Source organism: Peromyscus leucopus, chromosome 17 (assembly GCF_004664715.2).
Source record: "Peromyscus leucopus breed LL Stock chromosome 17, UCI_PerLeu_2.1, whole genome shotgun sequence".
NCBI lineage: Eukaryota > Metazoa > Chordata > Mammalia > Rodentia > Cricetidae > Peromyscus > Peromyscus leucopus.
This window is the reverse complement of record NC_051077.1, coordinates 25,677,207-25,698,555: the sequence shown is the minus strand read 5'-3', so window position 1 is coordinate 25,698,555 and position 21,349 is coordinate 25,677,207. Positions and strand designations below refer to the sequence as shown.

The window sequence follows — 21,349 nt, the reverse complement described above, 5'->3', positions numbered from 1 at the left end:
CTGGAGGTGACCTCATGTCACCTTTTTAGAATATAAATTTCCAACAGGCAGGGCCAACAGGAATTTCTTCATAGATATAAAAAAAACCCAGGGTATCATTTATGCTGGTTACAAAAATAATACCCATTGGTGTGCCAAAAGTGACTAGTCCACACTTGAGTTGTTCTCACGCTGCCCTGGGCTCCTGGGGGACCTCAGGCTGTCTGTACTTCACTGCACTTAACCCCAGCCTCCCAGACTTCTTAATCTCACCATGCAGAACAAGCCCATCAGTATTTACACAGACAAGGAAAAGCTCTACTCATTATTATGGAAAGAATAGTTCTCGGAGAGGAGGGAGACAGAAGACAATGGAGCAAGCCTCTACCACCCGGGTTAGAAAAACAAGCTCAGGATTCCCAGTATGCAAGGCCACAGCCACAGTGGGTGTATTATGACCAAGCTAGAATAGTGAACACAGAACGTAGCAGAAGCCTTGGGGCCTGGGTCCATTTGCATACCACATAGAGTTCATCTTGGAACAGGCCTCCCTGGTCTCCCTTCAAAAACATTTCAGGTACACACTCACACTAGTGCCACACTGCTGGTGAACCTCCTGAACTAACATCAGAAATGGGAAGACAGAGGCTACAAAAGTGTGGAAAATTGGGCTTAAAACTAGTGTATTTTTAACAATTGATTTAGGAAGGATACAAAAGAATAGGCTTCATGTACTTTGATCACATTTATTCCATACTATTCTCTCTTGAGCCTCTCCCAAATGTATTTTCTACTTTCATGTATTTTTTTTTTTAAATTAGATTTCACATATGAGAGAAAATAGGAGTCTGGCTTTCTTCTGAGTCTGGCTTTCTTCACTTAACATGATTCTCTCCCATTCCATCCATTTTTTTCTACAAATTACAACCTAGCATCCTGTTTTATGACTGAATAACACATCCTGGTTTACTAAGTTAATTATGTTTACCAGAACAGAACCACCATATGGTTCTGCTACTCCATTTCTGGGAGCCAAGGTCGGCACACAGTAGAGATATCTGCACACTCACACCCGTGTCTACTACGCCACTCCTCAAAACAGGCAAGGTGTGCAAAGAGGCAGAGCTTACTCATGAACACATGAGTAAGATCTAGTCTGCCAACAGCTGTAAACCAGAGGCAGTCTCTTTACTCCCTGTGGGTCGAATCTACTTCTTTGTAAAATGTCGAGTCCAGGCCAGAAGTAAGTCTCCCGACTGCATATTGCAATCTCTTTGTAGGGCTTTCTTTCTCTCTCTATCTTATTTTCGAGACCTGATGCTCCTCCAGTGAGGAATCCTTCACTCACTGAATCTGTCTTCATCTAGTCACTGCAGCTGACTGGAAAAGAAGTTTACCAGCAGCCTTACATGCTCATATTGAAATTCTGTGTCTGATTTGTGTTTTAATGTCATTTAGTTTAGAAGCTGTTTCTGGTTGGAGACAGTTCTGGTTTTCTTCTCACCTGTCATTTTTTTTTTAAACTTAGGAGACTCCTTATACATAGGCTATCACACTCCACTGAGCTGAATACTTACTAATCTCAAGCTGTGACGCACTTGTGGTTACCCCTTATAGTCTCTCCTATAGATGATTGCTTGATATGCTACAGCTGCTGTGTATTTTCCCAAAGTCACCTATTTATTGTACATGCCACTCGTGGTGATAATCAGAGTACATTTTCATATCAGTTTGGTCACACATAGTTCATGCTTGGTATTTGTCTCAGCTATACATAAAGTTCATAAGGTCACTATGTTCAGAGGCGACACCAGTCTTCCAGCAAGTGGACCAGATTATCGTATTAAGAGATAGAGAGAAGAGTAGCTTTGCGATGACTGACAAATCGGATCAGTTCTCACTAGGGTTGAGAGTAACAAATCAGGTGGTCTTGAGGCATGTGGGTGTGGTGGGATCGGGTGACGTGGGGTGGGGGGCCCGATTCAGTGTGCATGTGGGTGAGGCTTCAGAGCAGTCCAACAAAGCCAGCTCTGACACTTGTTTTTCGCTTCGGGATGCATTCTAAGTTATTTACCATGTACTGAAATTCCTTTTTTTTTTTTTTTTTCTTGCTTTTTCACTTATGACGTTGCATATTGAAATACTTGGCAAAAATGTTCAGACCGCAATAACACCAATTTTCATTTTTGCAAATAAAACCCCAGACCTCTCCCACATGAAGACATATTTGTTAGAGCAGGATCACATTAGGAAAGTATGTACAGTTGCTCAGTGACACCCTAAACCATTTTCCATTGGACAACGGTCTCCAGGATTGTCATCAGCAAGAGTTTTGTGACATTGCCCAGCCTGTCTTTGACTTGGCACATGGACTTGTCTTTACCACTGCCATCTTTTTATATTTTAGTGCCGAGCAGCACATCTGGGATGATCACATAGAGACTTTCCAGAATGTTCAAAATATGAGAGGATTTGTTTAACATTCTTTTAACATAAAACTTAGCAGAAAACATTTCCTCCTTCCTTCACGAGTACACTGTGGGTGGAGGATTGGATAGCTGGATCTCACAGTACGCCACGCCAAGGCCGTTAACTGTGACTCGTTCAGCATTCTGTGGTGCAGTGGACTGTGCTCATCAGCCTTCCCTGAAGGCAGCAAACTACCCACGGGAGTCAACTTTTAATGAGGAAAGGTTTGTTCTGGCTCACAGTTTAGGGTGTTTCAGCCATGATGGCTTGGTCCCAGTGAAGAATGGCATGGTGGGAATACATGGCAAAAAGAAAAGAAAAAAACTACTTCATGAAATCTATGAAACTGGGAGAAAGAGCGCACACGCACATACACACACACACAAGATGAGTGCATGTGCATGCACACGCACATACACACACACACAGAGGAAGGGGGAGGCAGGCAGCGGAGGAGAGAGAGGAAGGGACAGGGTCTCAATGGCCCCTTCAAGGACACAACTCTAATGGCCTAATTTCCTTCCACTAGGTCCCACTTCCAAAGGTCCCAGCAGTGCTACCAGCTGGACAGCAAGCCTTTGGGTGATACTCCAGACCCAAACTACAGCATGAACATCTAGTTTGTTGGAGCCTGAAACCTCTTCCTGAAAACAAAATTCCTGACAGACAGGCCATTGTCCTGTGTTTTACCTCGTTGTCGTCGGGATACAATAAAATGAGTAAAAATAGCTCAGCTCCACCGAGAGGCTGGCTATGTATGCCAAGGGCTTTACACGCATGACCTCATTCTATGCTGATAACAGGGAAGAAGTCTGGTTCTATTATTACCCTCCCCCACCCATGCGCCGAATGGAACATAGCTGTTTTTTCCGCACCATGAACACCGTCAGAACATTCAGTACACCCAGAGAAGACGTGTGCCCTGCCTTCCCAACAGCCTCTCCCTTGGGACATGTAGGGGCCTGTCCTGATGCCATAGAATGTTCTACCTTCAGGGTGGGGCAGGTTCTTTCTTTTTAATTTCCAGGATGGAAATTCACTTGAAGATAGGTGTCGGAGCCTGGCTCCAGCTTATACTTTTGTTTTCTTGCCACACTGAGGACTTAATCCAGCACCTCGCATGTACTAGGCAAGCACCCCATGGCCGAGCTCCATGCCCAGACCTTGTGAACACTTTCAACTTGTGATTGTTCTAATTACCCTTCCGTTCCTGTGACAAAACACTCTGATCCAAACTAACTTTAGGAGGGGAAGGCTTTATTTCAGCTTACAGAGTACGGTCTGTGGTTGAGAAGAGCTGGAGTAGGAACCTGAAGCAGACACCTTGGAGGACCTGATTGCTGGATCTCTCTTGTGCTTAGCTGCTTGCTTACACAGCCTTTGACCATCATTATTGTCCTAAGGACGGCACCACTTACAGTGGCGTGGGGCCTCTACACCCATTAAAAGTCAAGACAATCTCCCTCAGAAATGCCCACAGGGCTCTCTGGTCTAGGCAATTTCTCAATGGGGGCTTTCCTCTCAGGTGACTCTAGGCTGTGTCAAGTTACTAACTGGGACAGCCATGCACATGGACTCAACCTGCAGCTCCACACAAGGAGACAGAGAAGTGGAACCCACATTATTTTATTGTTCTGCCAAGAAAACCTAACTTTGAAGGGAAGTGAGTTTGAACTTAAGTAAATTCATATGGTTAGGTGGATTTAGTTTAAGTGTCCTGAGGTGTGTACTGAAACACAATGAAAGTGATAAAAGCTTTGCTAGGTCTGTTTTTGCCAAAATAAGATAGATGAGGAAGAACGCAGATGCGTCCCTCTCCACACACCACCAGGGGGGTTCATATTATGCAGTTTCTTCTCTCTCAACCATCGGGTCCTTCTGGTCACAGTCCTTTCTGAGAAAAGGCCCTTTGGATGGATTCCTTGCCCTGTGCATGCTGGGAAGACAGCCTGCTTAGCAGACTGGCCAGCAGCCCTCAGTCTGCTTCCCCAGCCCACCCTCCTTTGTGTAGTCTGTGGGTGGAGTAAGCTGCTGCAAAGCGCAGCCAAGTGGAAATACAGATGCCTTCTCTTCTCCTGGAAGCTATTTATTGTTCTCAGAGGAACCAGCCATCAAAGAGAGCTGAGCCCCACCCACTCCTCCCAGCTCAGGTCTGAAAAATGTTCACATCCCACCAGACACCCCAGACGCATCCTGAAAGATAATGCTTGGACCCTTGTTTTTTCCTTTGGGGCAGGCCTAAGCTACCCTGCCAGCCAACCTGTTTTTAAAAAAGGTCTCCTCTCTGTGAAGTGGTCCAGCTCACACCTCCGCCCCTCCAGCAGTGATTTATTTAACCCTCTGGCTGGCCCACACATCACATACTTCTTACTTTGCTCTTGCACTCAGCGCAGTGCCAGGAATGCCCCCTTGGTCCCCACATGAAGTGCATGACGGCAGAACTGGAGAAAGGGTGTGTTTACAGAATGGATGGAATCGGACCAGGTTGATACACCTGTGGGAATTTATCAGATGATCTGGAACATTCATGTACCAGAGTGTTTCACTGCGTCAACAAATCGAAATTGAAATCATTTCCTTCCAGTCTTATGAAGGAGCACTGGGTTCAAGAATGTCTCTAGCCAGTTTGAGAAGAACAAATGTGCATGCATGGAGACACAGTGGTACACCTGGGCTGGAAAGAGATGCTGTGACTTATATATTCTAGCTACTCAGCCTGTCTTTCTTCTTTCCTTTTCTCCTCCTCCTCCTCCTCCTCCTTCTCCTCCTTCTCCTCCTTCTCCTCCTTCTCCTCCTCCTCCTTCTCCTCCTCCTCCTCCTTCTCCTCCTCCTCCTCCCCTCCTCCTCCTGGTGTTTTTCTGAGACAGGGTTTCTCTGTATGTCCATGGCTGTCCTGGAACTCACTCCATAGACAAGGCTAGCCTCTCCCCGAGTGCTGAGATGAAAAGCTTGCACCGCCACTGCCTGCCTTTTTGTTTTTATCTTTGAGACAGGATTTCACTGTGCCCAGAACTTGCACTGTAAACCAGGCTGGCCTTGAACTCACAGAGCTCTGCCTTCCAGTGCTCAGACTAAAGGTATGAGCTAGCGTGTGTGTGTGTGTGTGTGTGTGTGTGTGTGTGTGTGTGTGTGTGTGTGTATACATAGTAAAGTCCATAACCCCCTTAGATGCTGCTCTAAATGACTCCAAATGGCCAAGAAAGGCTGCTATGGTATGCTTGAGTCCTGGTGTAGACCTCTTTTTCTGGGTAAATTTCTTCCACTTCTTTTGCTCTGTCACCTTCCACATACTCCCTCAGTTACAGGTACTCTTTCCTACCTCTAGGTGGCTTCTGCAGGCTGGCCCCTCTTTCCAGAACTTTCTTACCTTCTTCTCCACCCTCCTTTACCTGGTTGACTCAACTTTCAGATATTGGTTTGAGTTTTCACATCCGGATTTCTGTCAGCATTGCACCACCAAGTGATTCAAACTGCATATCTATTTAATAGTCTATCTTCATAAACTCCATGGCCACAGCCTCCACAGGACTTTGCACATTAGTAGAAGCTTAAGAAAAGTGCTGGAAGACAGGGAGGGTGCAGAGAGATCAGGAAATGTCACATGCAGAAAATGGTAACATACACTGGTCACTTTTTCAGGTACCCCCTCTTTCCCGTCTCAAACAGATGGGAGATCTAAGTTCCTGGGAATGATCCAGTGTGGAAGTGGTACCCCAGTCCACCTTAGCACCCGAAAACACAGACCTTGCAACATGTAGCTGCAAACTCTGAGGAACCTTGTCTATTCTCTTTCTAGCCATTCAGTCCTTGTTTGAAATCTTTTACTGATGACAATTGTTAACACCGATAAAGCCTGCCACCTAGTGGGCATTCTGATGATGACAGGTTTTGGAAACGACTTGTTTTCCATCTTAAACTTGAAACTAGATATATTTAATATAGTCTAATCCTAGGACGTAGCAAGTATATATTTCCTGAATCTATCTTCCTCAGGCTGAGAGTGACTTGTGTCTAAGTTTATTCCACGGGGCCTATCACAGATGGAGGAGGATGGCAGCGTAGGCCGCAGCCCAGGAGAACTGCCCCAATGCAGGACTCATTCTGCTCAGCAGCACCAGCCGTCTATCTCTGAGGGTCACTTTCCATATTGGAGTAAAGTGACTAGAAGCTGGAATGGTGAGGAGAAAGAGACTGAGTAGTTCAGTGGGTACAAAGTGCCAGTTAGGCGAGGGGATTTAGTCCTCCTGTGTATTGCTCAGCAGGGAGACTCTGGCTGATGATACTGCACTGGATATTTTACAATAGAAGAGATCATTTTGAACGTCCTCACCACAAAGAAATGAAAACGGTGTGAGGTGATGACTATGCTAAATATTCTGATTTGATTAATACACATTGCGTACATATATAAATCATTCCGCTGTGCCTCCAATAACACGCACATTCACTATGTGTCTAAGTGAACAGCAAGACTATGTGGCTAACTGCACTGGGTGTCTTCCAGAGGACAAAGGCTCATTTCCCAGTACCCACAGAGCAGCTCACCCCAGTTCCCGGGGATCTGCCAGCCTTCTCTGACCTCAGCACACACCAAGCAGGTGCATGGTACACATAAAGGCCAAACACTCATACACATAAATTTTTTTAAAAGCATGCAAACTTCAAAAACAACAAAAGCCAAACATGGTAGCCCATACCTGTTATCCTCAGTACTTAGGACACTGAAGCAGGATTGCAGTATGAGGACAGCTTGGGTTACTAAGTAAGGCCTTGTCTCAACTTTCTCCCCACAAGGAATAAGCAAGAAAAAAAGAAGGCAGGGGATCTTAAGTAAAGTCATCATTAAGTTTGTTTTTTTTTCAGCTTGAAAGTTCAATGATGGGGCTGGAAATATGGCTCAGTGGTTAGGCGTGCTTTCCTCACTAACTGGAGTTCGGATCCCAGTGCCCATGGAACAAGCCAAGCCTCCCACCAAAGTCTATAGCTGTAGCTCTGAGAGATCGGGTGCCCCATTCTGGCCTTTGTGTGGATGTAGACACACATAAAAAAGTAAATAAATGCAGTCTTTAAAAATTAAAGCTCAATGACCTTGTTCCCAGAGTCACAGGTCACCTCCATCATGGTGGCCTAACTCTAGACCCCACTCTCAGCTCCTGTCCCCAGCTTCACTTGCTCAGAGGCACTGTAGGGGCGCTGAGGAACACCAAGGAAGAGACCTCTATCTTTGGTAAGAGACCAGGGATGTGGACCATGGATGTGGACGGAGAGAGGCAAGCAACACCCCCCCCCCCCGCCTCTGCTAACGTAAGAGTAGGTAAAGAAGAAGAGGGGAAAGGTGATGTTAAGAAACTGTAGGACTCCAATTACTCCAAGAATTAGGTAATGGCCTCACTAGTTGAAAGAGAGATGGTTATTAGATGTTTAAGGGCAGGAAAAAGTTGGGCTTTGATGGCTCATGCCTATAATCTCAGCCCTGGGGAGGCTGAGGCAAGAGAACCATGAGTTCAAGGTCAGCCTGGGCTACCTATCAAGATCCTGTCTAAGAAAAAGTGGAAAAAAATAGTAATAAACAAAACACAACAAAAAAAACCTCTACAAACAAAACAAAAACATGTTTCACTAGTGACATGTATTCACTATGGCCAGGTAGGATGGAGATGAGCTGTCTGCCTTTCCCTCCCTTCTTTTGCTACATACGGTACATCATATATCATATACATGCAGTTCATACACACAATGTGCACATACAGTGCATACATATATCACATATATGTGGTGCATACATACAGTGCATATATGCAATACACTTGTACAGTGCACACATACAGTACACACATGATATACATGCATGCAGTGCATACATATAGTGCATGCATAGTATATACAGTACATATGTGTATGCACAAGGCTCTAAGTACCTTTCAATGATGTGTGAGGGTGTGTGTGACTGTGAAATGTCTTCCAAGACTATGGGGACACTAAAGATATTTCCTGATTTCTGACATGAGGTAGGAACCATCTAGGTGTTGGGAATCTGATGAGCAACCAGCTGTGGTATTTGCCATGAAGGAGGGGGGTGTCTTTGTGAGAAAAGAAAGTTACAAATATTAGACTACAGAAGTACTAATCAATTTAATGATCTTGCACACACTGCCAAGAAAGAAGAGCAGATGTCCTTCGATCTTCTACATCAGCAGATTGGCTTTGCTACATTCTCTTACTCATGTTAATCTTCATTACAATTAACTATCCCAAAAGATCTGTGTGCTTGGGAAATAGACAATTTACTAAACATCTCCCCGAGTAGACAAAAGAATTTCGAAAATAAACACGAAGGACATACATCAACAAACAGGCTAATGAACAGTTTTCATAGCAAGAAATGTAAATGGCCAGTAACTATTTTTTTTTAAAGCATTCAACAGCCCTAGCCATCAGGGAAATACAAATTAAAACTACTCTGAGACACTGCCTTACCCCAGTTAAAATGGCTATCATCCAGAAATCTGACAAATGTTGACAGGGATATGGGGAAAGAAGACCTCTTATTCACTGTTGGTGGGAGCGCAAATTAACGCAGCCATTGTGGCATTAACTACTACAAAAAAGAAAGAAAAAGAATCAACCTAGTTGCCCATCAATAGATGAATGGGTAATGAAAATGTGGTACATGCACAGAATGGAACATTATTTAGCTGTAAAGAAAAATGAAGTCATGAAATTTGAAATCAGACGGATGGTGCACTTTTAAATGAGGTCACCTAGACTCAAAAAGGGAAAAAAACACCTTGTATGTATATCTCGCTCATATGTGGATCCTAGCCTATAATAAATACATGCATATATGGAAAACAGCTCCCTGTGTGGGTACAGAATAACATTTAGAAAGGGGCGCACATTAGGAAGGACAGAATACAGGCAAAAGGACACATGAGTCATGAAAGGGGACTTAGAGGTAATTAATTGTTTTTCTAGTTTCAACTGTCACAGTTTTTCTTTTTGTGATGGACAAGTGCATAAAAACCTAATCAATGGTTAAAGTGTAAAACCCTAAAGGAAGCTCCATGGTTTCAGAGTGGCCATTCTAACCATATAGAAGTTTACTGAGGTACATCAAGTTTGGGACCAGGCAAGCGCTTGCGTGTCTACCTTAATTTCGCTGTGTGATGTTTTGATTTGTGAGTTCGTTACATTACAGTGATTTTTTTTTTCTTCTTGTAAAGCACCCACCCTGGGTCAGGCCTTATTTTGGCAATACCTGTTCACACACAGTCTCTCCACAACACCATCTCCATCTTCACATCCCAGATGAGGAAACTGGGTCTCAGGAAATTACTAACCAGAAATCACTTTCCTTGTTCCTGGTTAAGGCGGGTCTCAGGTCCAGCTGTGCCTCACCTGTCGTCACTTTCCATGACACTCGCCACCTCTGTGCTCATAGCAGGAAAGATACGGGATAAAACTGTTACACTTAGGACCTGAACGTACCTCTCCATGGGGACAAACAAGCGATCACCGAGAATGACTTGTGTTGAATGTTCGTAACGGCTCTCCTCAGAGTGAAACTTGCCAAACCACCGCAAACTGGGGGGCTAGGTGAGAAATGATGCTACATTTCCTCAGTGGAACACTGTTTTGCTATTAGAACAATAAGTATGTATGTAGCTGGAGTTTTCTCCAGTCCTGCCTGGCCCACGGTCAGGACAAATCTCTCTGACACGCCAGTCCTGCAGCCGCTCAGACCCAATGGAGTAAACACACAGAGACTTGTATTGCTTACAAACTGTATGGCCATGGCAGGCTTCTTGTTATCTAGTTCTTACATCTTAAATTAACCCATTTCTATAAATCTATACCTTGCCACATGGCTCATGGCTTACCAGTATCTTACGTGTTGGTACTCATGGCAGCGGCTGTCTCCTTGCCTCAGCCTTCCACTTCCCAGAATTCTTCTCTCTCCTTGTCCCACCTATACTTCCTGCCTGGCTACTGGCCAATCAGCATTTTATTTATACAGAGCGATATCCACAGTATATGTAGACTATGAAAATGTTAATGTAAAACCATTGCTGGTTAAAACTCATTGTGATAACATATTGAAATATTGATTTAAAAACTAACATTCTCAAATCTCAGACTTATCATTGAGAGTTCATGCAGTCAATATCTATGCTAAAACATCAAGAAATCTGAAATGTTGTTGGGATGTGGAGAAAGAAGTCCTCTTATTCAGTGTTAGTGGAAATGCAAAATTAACATAGCCATTGTGAATTTAACTACAGCAAAAAATGAACCAACCTAGTTGCTCATAAATAGATGAATGGGTAATGAAAATGTGGTACATGTACAAAATGGAACATTATTGATCTGTAAAGAAAAATGAAATCAAGAAATTTGACAACTTTTTGGAAAAACCAGTGGGCAGCAATGGAGTTTGTAGCCCTCAGTCCTAAAGAGAGACTAAATTATATCAGGGTGGATAGTATTTTCCCTGTTGGTATTATGTTTTATCCTTTGCCAAAATGGTGTGTCTCAATTGAATACAGCCAGACATATTAACTCACTTCATATTTAGTAAGTGACTTTGACACTCCCAGCAGGTGGAGAAAGAAACATATGTAGTATTTCCACTAGGATCTATTTCACGTTGCTGGGCTCCACAGGTCACACTCCTTTCTTCCTCATAATTTCTCACATTTTTAATTAGTGACGAGCAACAGCCCCACTATTCAATGTAAAGAAATGAAGATTAAGTATGGATGAAAGTGGTAACACTTGAACTTTGTTCCAGGAAGATCCAGATATTGGTTTAAATTATCTGGCTTCACTGGAAGTGTACCTAGGGGGATGCCTAGCGTCATAGCTGTGGAAGTCTGGCAAGAACTCACCCCACAGGAAAGAGACCACAAGATGAATGTTCTACCATCCACAGGCACCACATTGTAGACAGATGTCAAGAGTCTGTTTCTTGGATCTCTGGCATCAAATAAATCACGGTGTTCTGTGATTGTTTGATAGAGTTCTGACTAGATGTTTCTGCATTTTTCATGTTTCATAGGCCCTTGGGGGCCACATCTGTTTATTTTTTTTTTAAAAATAAGGTCCCTAATGTTCATGAAACAAGTACTATTTAATGGTGAAAAGTCAGCCCTGCCCCGTCCTGGTTCTGGCTGTTCCTCTCATTCAGTCTCAGGTTCACTTATGTTTGAATCCTCAAAATGTTTTTGAATGTATTTCAAAATATCTCTTGGCCACAACTTGGAAAATACTATCATAAAATGTCAAATCTTCATACACAGACCTTCTAGGCATAGGATATTTGTTTAAGCAAAAGACCAAATGTTCAGAGTAATTTTTACCTGTTTCAGTTATGGCTTTTAAAAAGTATGTAAATCTGGCTTGTAAGTAATTTTTAATGTATTTGGTAAACCCCACTTCTGGGTATATCGTCGTAAGAATTGAAAATAGGATCATAAAAATATATGTGAACAGTCATGTTTATTGCACTATTACTTATGTGAAAAAATAGCTTAAATATCTATTGATCAATAAACTAGCTTAAATGTGGCAGGTACATATAAAGGAATATAATTTAAGTTTAAAAAAGAAATTGAGAGATTTTACATCAAGGCTAAGCTTTCAGTTAACTATGAGAAGTGAAATAAGTCAGTTATAAACAGTAAGTTTTTGCAGTCAACTCCTAGAAACAGTGAAGAGTGTTGATTGGCAGGTCCTGGGGAGGGAGGGAAGAGAAACAGAGCTGTTCAGTGGTCAGAGAGCTTCAGTTATAAGGATGAAAAAGTTCTAGAGATCTGTGGGACAAGTACCTACAGTCAGCAATCCTGTTCTGTAATAGAAGCTTAAAAATCGTTAAGTGGAAGGCTATATTTAGGAATACATACCTACATACCTACCTACATACATACATAAATGCATACAATAGCAATTAGTGAAAAAAGAAGCTATAAATTTGGAGGAAAGTGGGGAGGAGCCTGTGGGAGGGTGTTTGGAGGGAGGAAAGGGGAGGGAGAAATGTTGTAATTAAATATTAACTGCAATTTTTAAAAAATGTTAAGTGAGATATGGAGGTCTAGATCTCTGTTAAAACACTTACCGCACATGTGTGAGGCCCTGGTTCAGTCACCATCAACTCTCTCTAAGAGAGTAAATTCCTGTTTCTTTTTAACACAGATCAACATACACATTTGTAAATATAGGTATAGTATTAAGCCTTCCTAGATTTGAAAGTAAATATTTTGTGGATGTTTGGTATGCGTGTGTTTATGTGTGTGCTCATATGTGAGTTGGGCATGTGCACGTGTAAAGGTCATGGGTCAGCCTTGTGTGCTGGTCTTTGATTTCCAGCTTATATGAGACAAGGTCTCTTGCTGTTCACTGCTGCATACACGGCAGCTGCCTGGTCCACGAGCTTCCAGGGATTCTCTCGTTTCACCATAGAAGCACCATGATCACAACAAATATTACCACACTGGGCTTTTCATAGGTTTCAGGGAATCTAAACTCAGGCCCTCACACTTGCCTTGAGGCCATCTCTCCAGCACAGACCTTTCCAGATGGGGACACAGAATAAACTCTCTTTCCCTTGTGTGCACGCACACACATTCATGCATGCATGCACAGGATCAAAGATGCATGCACACACTCACACACACACACACACACACACACACACACACACACTCACAACTCTAGAGAGGAAATGGGGAAATGGACTCATTCTACCAACCTCCCACTCCTCTCCCATCCTACTTAACCTTGAGAAGCACTTCATATCATCATATTTGAGATACCAAAGGATACAGTCAGAGAAAACATATCGGAGGGGTCTTCCTTAATGCATTAGGTTAAAAGACAGGTAACTAGTTAACTCTTCCTTCCCCATGCATTTTAAATCATTGCTCTTCTAAGCTGTGTGTATACAGGACAGAAGGGCAGGTGTACTGGAATACGGAGCATCACTAAGTAGATCACGGTGGATGCCAAGCATTCAGCCAAGTCTCAATGAAAAGAGCAGACTTCAAAGAAAAGCAAACATGTACAAAGATGCAGAGAGGAAGCAGGAGAAACCACTGGAATGCACTCCCAGCAAGGTCTGCCATGGTTTTCCCAGAGAAAATGCCTAATCAGGCTTAAGTGAATGAGTATACAGGGGCCAGGCAATGGAGGCAGCAAGTCTAAACCCCCAGAGACTGGTGCTTCTTCTGGGTGCATCTCTTAGAACCTCAGCCCATGAGAACAGAGATGCTACCGTAAGCATCAGAGGCCTCAGCAGAGATGGTGCAGACCAAAGTAGGGCTCTCCCATGCTGGGAGAAGGCTAACCTCTGTCCACAGTGGAAATCTTCTGCATGTCAAGCAAGGAGACTGGGGGAGGGTCTGGCTGTTTCAAGCTGTAACTTGCAAGAAAGCTAGCAACCATGGAGAGGGCACCTAAACTGGCCTTCCCCTGTATTCAGATTAGTGACTACCCTAATTGCCATCATAGAAGCTACATCCTGTAACCGATGGAAGCAGACGCAGAGATCCACAGCCAAGCACTGGACTGAGCTCCTGGAGATCAGTTGAAGAGAGGGAGGAAGGATCATATGAGCAAGGCAGGGGGTGGGGTTAAGATCATGATGGGGATAACCACAGAGACAGCTGACCAGAGCTAGTGGGAGCTCATGGACCCTGGACTGACAGCTGGGGAACCTGCATGGGACCGAACTAGGCCCTCTGAATGTGGGTGACAGTCGTGTGGCTTGATCTGTTTATGGGGCCCTCGGCAGTGGGACCAGGACTTATCCCAGGTGCATGAACTGGCTTTTTGGAGCCCATTCCTTGCTCAGCCTTGATGCAGCAGGGAGGGGCCAGGCTCTGCATCAAGTTGGTGTGCTTGACTTTGTTGACTCCCCAAGGGAGGCCTTACTCCCTCTGAAGAGTGGAGGAGGGGTGGGATGGGGCTTTGTCCCAGCAATAGAAACCCTAACTAAGACATACAAGTTGCCAGCAGAAGCTGTGGTCCAGATTAAAGGCGGATCTTCCTACCACAAAGGTCCAGATTAAAAGTGTGTCTCCCCACTTCAAATGATTTAATTAAGAAAAAAAAAATCTCTCACTGCTGTTGCCAGCTTCTTGGGTTTTAGTTAATTCCAGATGTAGATGACAATCAAGACTAGCCATCACAAGTCTACCCCTTGTCAACTTGACACACAATCATATCACCTTATGTCACACTTAATTTCCAAATGAAACAATAACCAGGGCATAATTATACCTGACATGCTATAACTAGCCCATGTACAATGCAAACTCATTATCTCTTTAACCAGGTCATAATTACACCTAACACAATACAACTATCCCTCATACAACTGCAAACACAATATAAATTTTAGAGTGGGTGTTCAGTGTCCCTTAAGGGACATTCTTTTAGTATCTCAAACTTAAATATGATAATCACTGGTAGTCTCTTAAATGATGCTACATTACATGGTAAAGAAACAGGAAAGAACACAATTATTTGCACAAATGTATTTTTAACAAAATATGATAAAACAGTCTACTGTAATCCTCATTTTTGCAACTGGTCACGTGGCCTTAGCTGGGCTTTATAACTACCTTCCTCTATTACCCACTCTGTATCTCCTATCTTCAGCAAGCACTTCATCAGGTTTGGGCTCTTCTCCTGGAGAAGTGGTCCACGCCTTCATTCCTGAAGGGTCTGTGTCCTTTGTCATCCTGCCTGGCTTAGGTTGTTGTGGTTTCCCATAGACTTTAATCACAGGGCATGGTAGCACCAAGAGACTCCCTAAAGGGTCTACTACACTCCAGACATCATAATCTTTCTTACTTCCTTTGTGGAGAAGCAATCCAATTTCTCCTTTGTAATCTGTATTAATCTCCCCTCCTAACACTGTTTTGCCTTTCTTAGTCTGTTGGTTTATAGGCATCAGAAGCCCAAAGTGGCAAGGGGTGGTGGGAGTCGGAACTTCCAGTTCAATAGAATATTTGTTGTGGCTCCTGGCAGGAGTGCTCTCTCCTCTGGAAACAAAACTTCCGGGACAGCAGAATTTAAGGTTGTGGAAACGTGAAGCAAAAATTTCCTAAGAGATCATTAGGGGTGATAGTGAGTGGAACTGTTCTTTTTCTACCCTTGATTCCTGGACTCATGGATCCTGCCTATGGGAGAAACTGTACCATATATTGGACGCTGATTCACAGCATATACCACATTTCCCAGCCCTCCAGGCTCCTGCCACTTAATTGGCACCGTAACTGTATCTTCAAAAGGCCATTCTAGCTTGGCCAGCTTTTTCAGGTTGGTGGGAAAGATGGTAAGACCTTTGCACAAATATCTTTACAAACACATTCTTAACAAAATATGACAGAAACATTCATGTCCATTTAAACATCATTTCTGCAACTGGTCATTTGGCCTTAGCTGATATTTATAACTCCATGATCGTAGGTCTACTGCCACAATTCTCTGGCTGTGAAGTGAGTTCCTTGTTTAGAAGCAATACTGTATAGAATACCATTCGAGGTGAGTAAGGCATTCTGTACATCCACAGATGATAGTTTTAGCAGAAGCATTACATTCAGGAAAAGTAAATCTATTACCAGGATAAGTATCTACTTCAGTAAGGATGAAGTGTTGCTGTTCTTTTCATGGAGGAAGTGGTCCAATGTAGTCAACCTACCACCAGGTCACTGGCTGGTCATCCCAGGGCATAATGCCATATCTGGGGCTGCTCAGTGTTGGTCTCTGCTATTGGCAGATCTGGCCCTCAGCAGCAGCCATAGTGAGGTCAGCCTTGGTGAGTGGAAGTCCATGTAGTAGAGCCCATCTGCCATTGACACCTCAAAAACCACCAGGTCTGCTGGATCATATGGTCCAAGTGGTAGAGGAGCCTGAACAACAGCAGGGACTTTGAAGAGCCTTCTCCTGTTCCAGGTCTCACTCAAAGCATCTTTCTAAGTCACTTGGTATATGGGCTGGAGTAACATACCCAAATGAGGAATGTGCTGTTTCCAGAATCCAAATAGCTCTACTAAATGTGCTTCTTTCTTGGTTGTGGGAGAGGCCAAATGCAATAACTTATCCTTCACCTAAGAAGGGATATCGCTGTATGTCCCATACCCTACTGGACTCATAAGAAATTTGCTGAGGTAGGAAGTCCTTGGATTTTGCTTGGATTTATTTCTCATCCTCTGATGTATGTATATGTTATCAACAAGTTCAAAGTGGTTGCTATCTCCTGCTCCCTGGGTTCAATCAGCATAATGTTGTCAATATAGGGGACCAATGTGACATTTTGTGGAAGAGACCAATGATCAAGATCCCTTCAAACAAAATTATGACACCGATCTAGAGAGTTAACCTATCCTTCAGGTAAAACTGAAAAGGTATACTGCTGGCCTTGCCAACTGAAAACAAATTGCTTCTTATGGTTCTTATAAGGCAGGTACCAAGAAAAAGGCATTTGCTAGATCAATAGCTACATACAAAGTACCAGGAGACAAATTAATCTGCTCATGTAAGGATACCACATCTGGTACGGCAGTGGCAATTGAGTCACTACTTGGTTGAGTTTTTAATAGTCAACTGTCATTCTTCATGGCCCATCTGTCTTTTGAACTGGCCAGCTGGAGAGCTAAAGGGAGATGTGGTAGGAACCACACTCCTGCATCTTTCAAATCCTTGATGGGTGGTACTAATTTCTGCATTTTCTTTAGGGATGAAATATTGTTTCTGATTCACTATTTTCTTTGGCAGAGACAACTCTAAAGGCTTCCATTTAGCCTTTCTAACCATAATAGTTCTTACTCCACAGGTTGGGAAATCAATGTGAGGATTCTGCTGATGTCTAAGTATATTTATCACAAATACACATTCTGGGACTGTGGAAATAACCACAGGATGAGTTTGGGGACCTACGATGAGTCAGACCAGCTAAAACTCAATTAATCACTTGACCTCCGTTCGCCCCTACTTTAACAGGAGAGCTGCAATGTTTCTTGGGGTCTCGCAGAAACAGCATCAATACAGAACCATATCCAATAGACCCAGGGAAGTCTGATTGTTTCCTTTCCACCAGTTACCCTTGTCAAAGGCTGTAGGTCCTTCTGGGGAAGGACTGGAGAAAGGCTAACAGTAAAACCTTTAGATGTTTTATCAAGGTCCTTCCTCAAGGGAAACTTCATCTGAGGGGTTCTGGGTCTGCAAACTTGCTCAAGTTGGAAGCTGGTTCGTGGGCTGAGATTCCTTTTTCGCCACAATCCAGTGGAAGCTTTCTCTCATTTGTTTGAGAATTTTCCCACTTAAAAAGATCAAACAGAAATGCAGTAGGCTTCTTATCTAGTCCATACCAGGAAACACCATCATTGATTACCCAGTACCAAAGGTCATGCCATCATAAAATTCACTTTGCCCATGCTGACTGTTATGGTCAGACCATTATCGATATGGCTTTGCCTATGCTGCCCACTAAGATAACAACAGTCACGTTGCCTTGGAGACTCAGTGTTGCCACCTGACTCAATGCTGCTCTGAGCTCCAGTTGAGCTTGTTGCATTTAATTTATCCAACTGAGCAGCAGCATCTCCAGCCCTAAGGTCTGGCACAAGGGCAGGAGGGCACACACTCTTCAAATGTGCTGGTGCCCCTCTCAGCAATTTGCACCTTATAGGATTAGTGAAGAGCATGTCTTGCGGGCCTTCAAATTGTGGTGGATTAGGCTTTACACAGCACACCCACTCCAGCATTGCAATTTCCCTAAGCCCTACAATCCCTTCATCAACACCAAGCCAAGAGATATCAGGCATCTCCAACTCTTTTTTTCAGTCAGCCGTCTCTTGATAAATGCTTCAGCCAACCATTCAAACTTTTGACATTTTAAAAAATATATGTCAGTGTCCATATTAAACCTAGAATCTCTGCTCAGCAAGCCTGTATCAATAAACTCAGCCTGATCCAGTTGGATGTTCCTTCCACCATTATCCCACACCCTTAAAATCCATTCCCCAGACTTCTGCTTGAATGAATTAGCAAACTCCTTAAGCTGTTTAGTAGGGTAGCACACTTCATGGACTATCCTCTCTACTTCCCTCCTAGGAGCCTGCTTAGCCTTAAGTCTGGCAATAGGTCTAGAGGCAACCGTTGGTGGGCCCTAAGTATTGCCTTGCCTGGCATCTCCTTCAGAGAGGGTCACTGCTGGTAAGGATTGATTTCCACAGTCCAAGTAGAAAAAGGCAATTGTCTTAATTAGGGTTATTATTGCTATGATAAATACCATGACCAAAAGCAACTAGGGGAGGAATGGGTTTATTTCACTCACAGTTCCTTATAACAGTTCATCACCTAGATTAATGAGGGCAGGAACCCACACAGGGCAGGAACCTGGAGACTGGAGCTGATGCAAAGGCCATGGAGGGGTACTGCTTATTGATTTGCTCCTGCTTTCTTGCTTGCTCAGCCTGATTTCTTAAAGAACCCAGAACCACCAGCCCAGGGGTGGAATCATCCACAATGGGCTGGGTCTTCCCCTATCAATGAACAATTACAAATATATCCTACAGGCTTGCCTACAACCTGATCTTATGGAGGCATTTTCTTAATTGAGATTCTTTCCTCATAGATGACATTAGCTTGTGTCAAGTTGACGGAAAATGAACCAGCACAGCAGTATTTCAGGGGGTGGAGGTGTGAGTACATCTTCTGCTGAGGGTGCAGAGACTGCTTTCTCAGGTGAGAAACACTACACTTGAGAACCCGAGGGTTCAAAATTCTCAGCCTCAATACAGTCCTCCCACTCACCTCCATCCCGAGTTACAAGATCCCATTCTCTTAACAATTAACGCCCCTTACTTTAACTGCTGACACCCTCTACGGCTGGAACTTGAATTTTTGCTCTAATTCAGCCAACCTTATAGGCTTTGGTTTGATTTTCTTTGAGCTCTGTGGCCTCTGGAGAGAAGATTCTCTTCCAGGGCTCACTTTGAAACTTTAGACTGTTTATACACATCTGGAAATGGTCAGTTTTCTCACTGTATTCACTGTTGTCCTTCACCATATTCTGAGATGCTAGAAGTTGGTTAATTTTATCATGGAGCTCATTCTTTCCCTTTGTCACTTTGTTCATGAGTTCTAGGAGCAGCCAACCAGAGCCCTCATTTTCCTTGTTTTCCCACACTTGTCGAAATTTCTTTTTTTTTTCTTAGATATGCATTTTTTATTTCATTTTTTGAAGGCCGAATGCCGTTTATTGAAGGAGGGAAGAGGTCTTAAGTACAGGCTTACGCACAATGGGAGAACACCAGAGGGCAGAAGTTTGCTACTGATGTTTTGCAATCTTGCGTCTAAGCTGTTAATGCCCAATATGCAGGATACACAGTTTTATATACAGAATCATGAAATCTGTTGCCTCTCATAACTGATGAGTCAGTATAATCAAATAGATTTGTCTCCCTAAAGTTTGTATCCATCCTTAATGTGTCTCTGTTTCACACCATGAACTTTTAGTACTCTGAGTTTCTAGGGGAGATTTCAGTAACTAAAAAGATGTCAATAACTAGGTGTTGGCAAATTGGAAAGCCTATTCCAGATACCTAATAAAATTTATCTTTATACTTCAGTTGCTCTAGAACCACTTCTGGTGGCAAAATCTGTATTAGTCAGCATTCTCTAAAGGAACAGAACTTACAGAATAAATCTACGGAAAAAATCCCTCACAGGCATACCCAGCCACTTAAGTTTTAGTTAATTCCAGATGTAGTCAAGTTGACAATCAAGAATAGCCATCACACAGACTGTTATAATCATGACATCCTGCTCCTTCATTCTGTGCCCAAGGAAACCAAGACCCAAATTATTTAGGTGACTTTCTCCAAGATACACAGAGTTTTAACCCTGAACATTCTGGCACATTATAGCTGGCTCCTCCTTCCTCCTCCTCTTCCTCCTCTTCCTCCTCTTCCTCCTCCTCCTCCTCCTCCTCTTCTTCTTCTCTCTCTTTCTCTCTCTCTCTCTCTCCCTTTCTGTGTGTGTATATGTGTGCTTTCTGGACCCAAAACTTTGCACACACTAGATAAGATCTCTGCCACTGAGCACCACCTTTTTAGCCTTCTATCATCTTAACCACCATTCCTGAAGAAGCTCCACTCCCAGAAGATAGTCATTCAGACATAACAAATCTTTGGTCTTTGTATCAATCATATATTCACAAAAGTAAAACTAATCATATACAAATGAAAGGTTTCAAAGTCATTAAAATTGATCTCTAGGCAGTTTGCTTATAGGAATCTAATTGGTCATTTTGGTTTTCCTTATGATTGTTTAAAAGAATATAAAATATTGAATACATTATTTTTTCACTCAATGAATTATTAGATATTAATTTCTGTGCATTACATTTCTCTACAAAAGTTCAGTTTCCTATTATTTTTGTCTTATGGTTTCCTTTAAATTTGTGGGATGAGTAGCAATATTTTAGCTGGGGAAAGAATTTCCCTAATTTCTGCCATCATCATAAAGCAATCATATTTTCTTCATTCATTCTTTAGTTTTAAGATGATAGTTTAAAAGGAATGCATTTCAGCTTCAAAGATCTTATTCAAAATCAGCAAGATAAGCACTAAAATTTGTCCTTATAAAACCAGAACAGAAAAAAGACTTTGGAACATTCAGCCTTGAATGGGATGTCTCCATCAAATTCCTCCCCTCAAAGCTCAGGGAACCACAAGGAAGAGGGGGCAGAAAGAATGTAAGAGCCAGACAGTACAGAGGATACAAGGGGAACAAGTCCTTCTAAATCAACATGAGCAAAGCTCATATGAACTCACAGAAACCGAATCAGCATGCACAGGACCTGCACAGATCTGCTCCAGGTCATCTTGGGCAC

General features: G+C 43.0%; 1 protein-coding gene across 1 annotated transcript in view; it reads right to left on the bottom strand.

The window, feature by feature from the left end:
- Window positions 1-21,349, bottom strand: part of Pdgfrl (platelet derived growth factor receptor like) — a 64,792-nt gene that overhangs the window by 22,607 nt on the left and 20,836 nt on the right. The window lies entirely within an intron of this gene.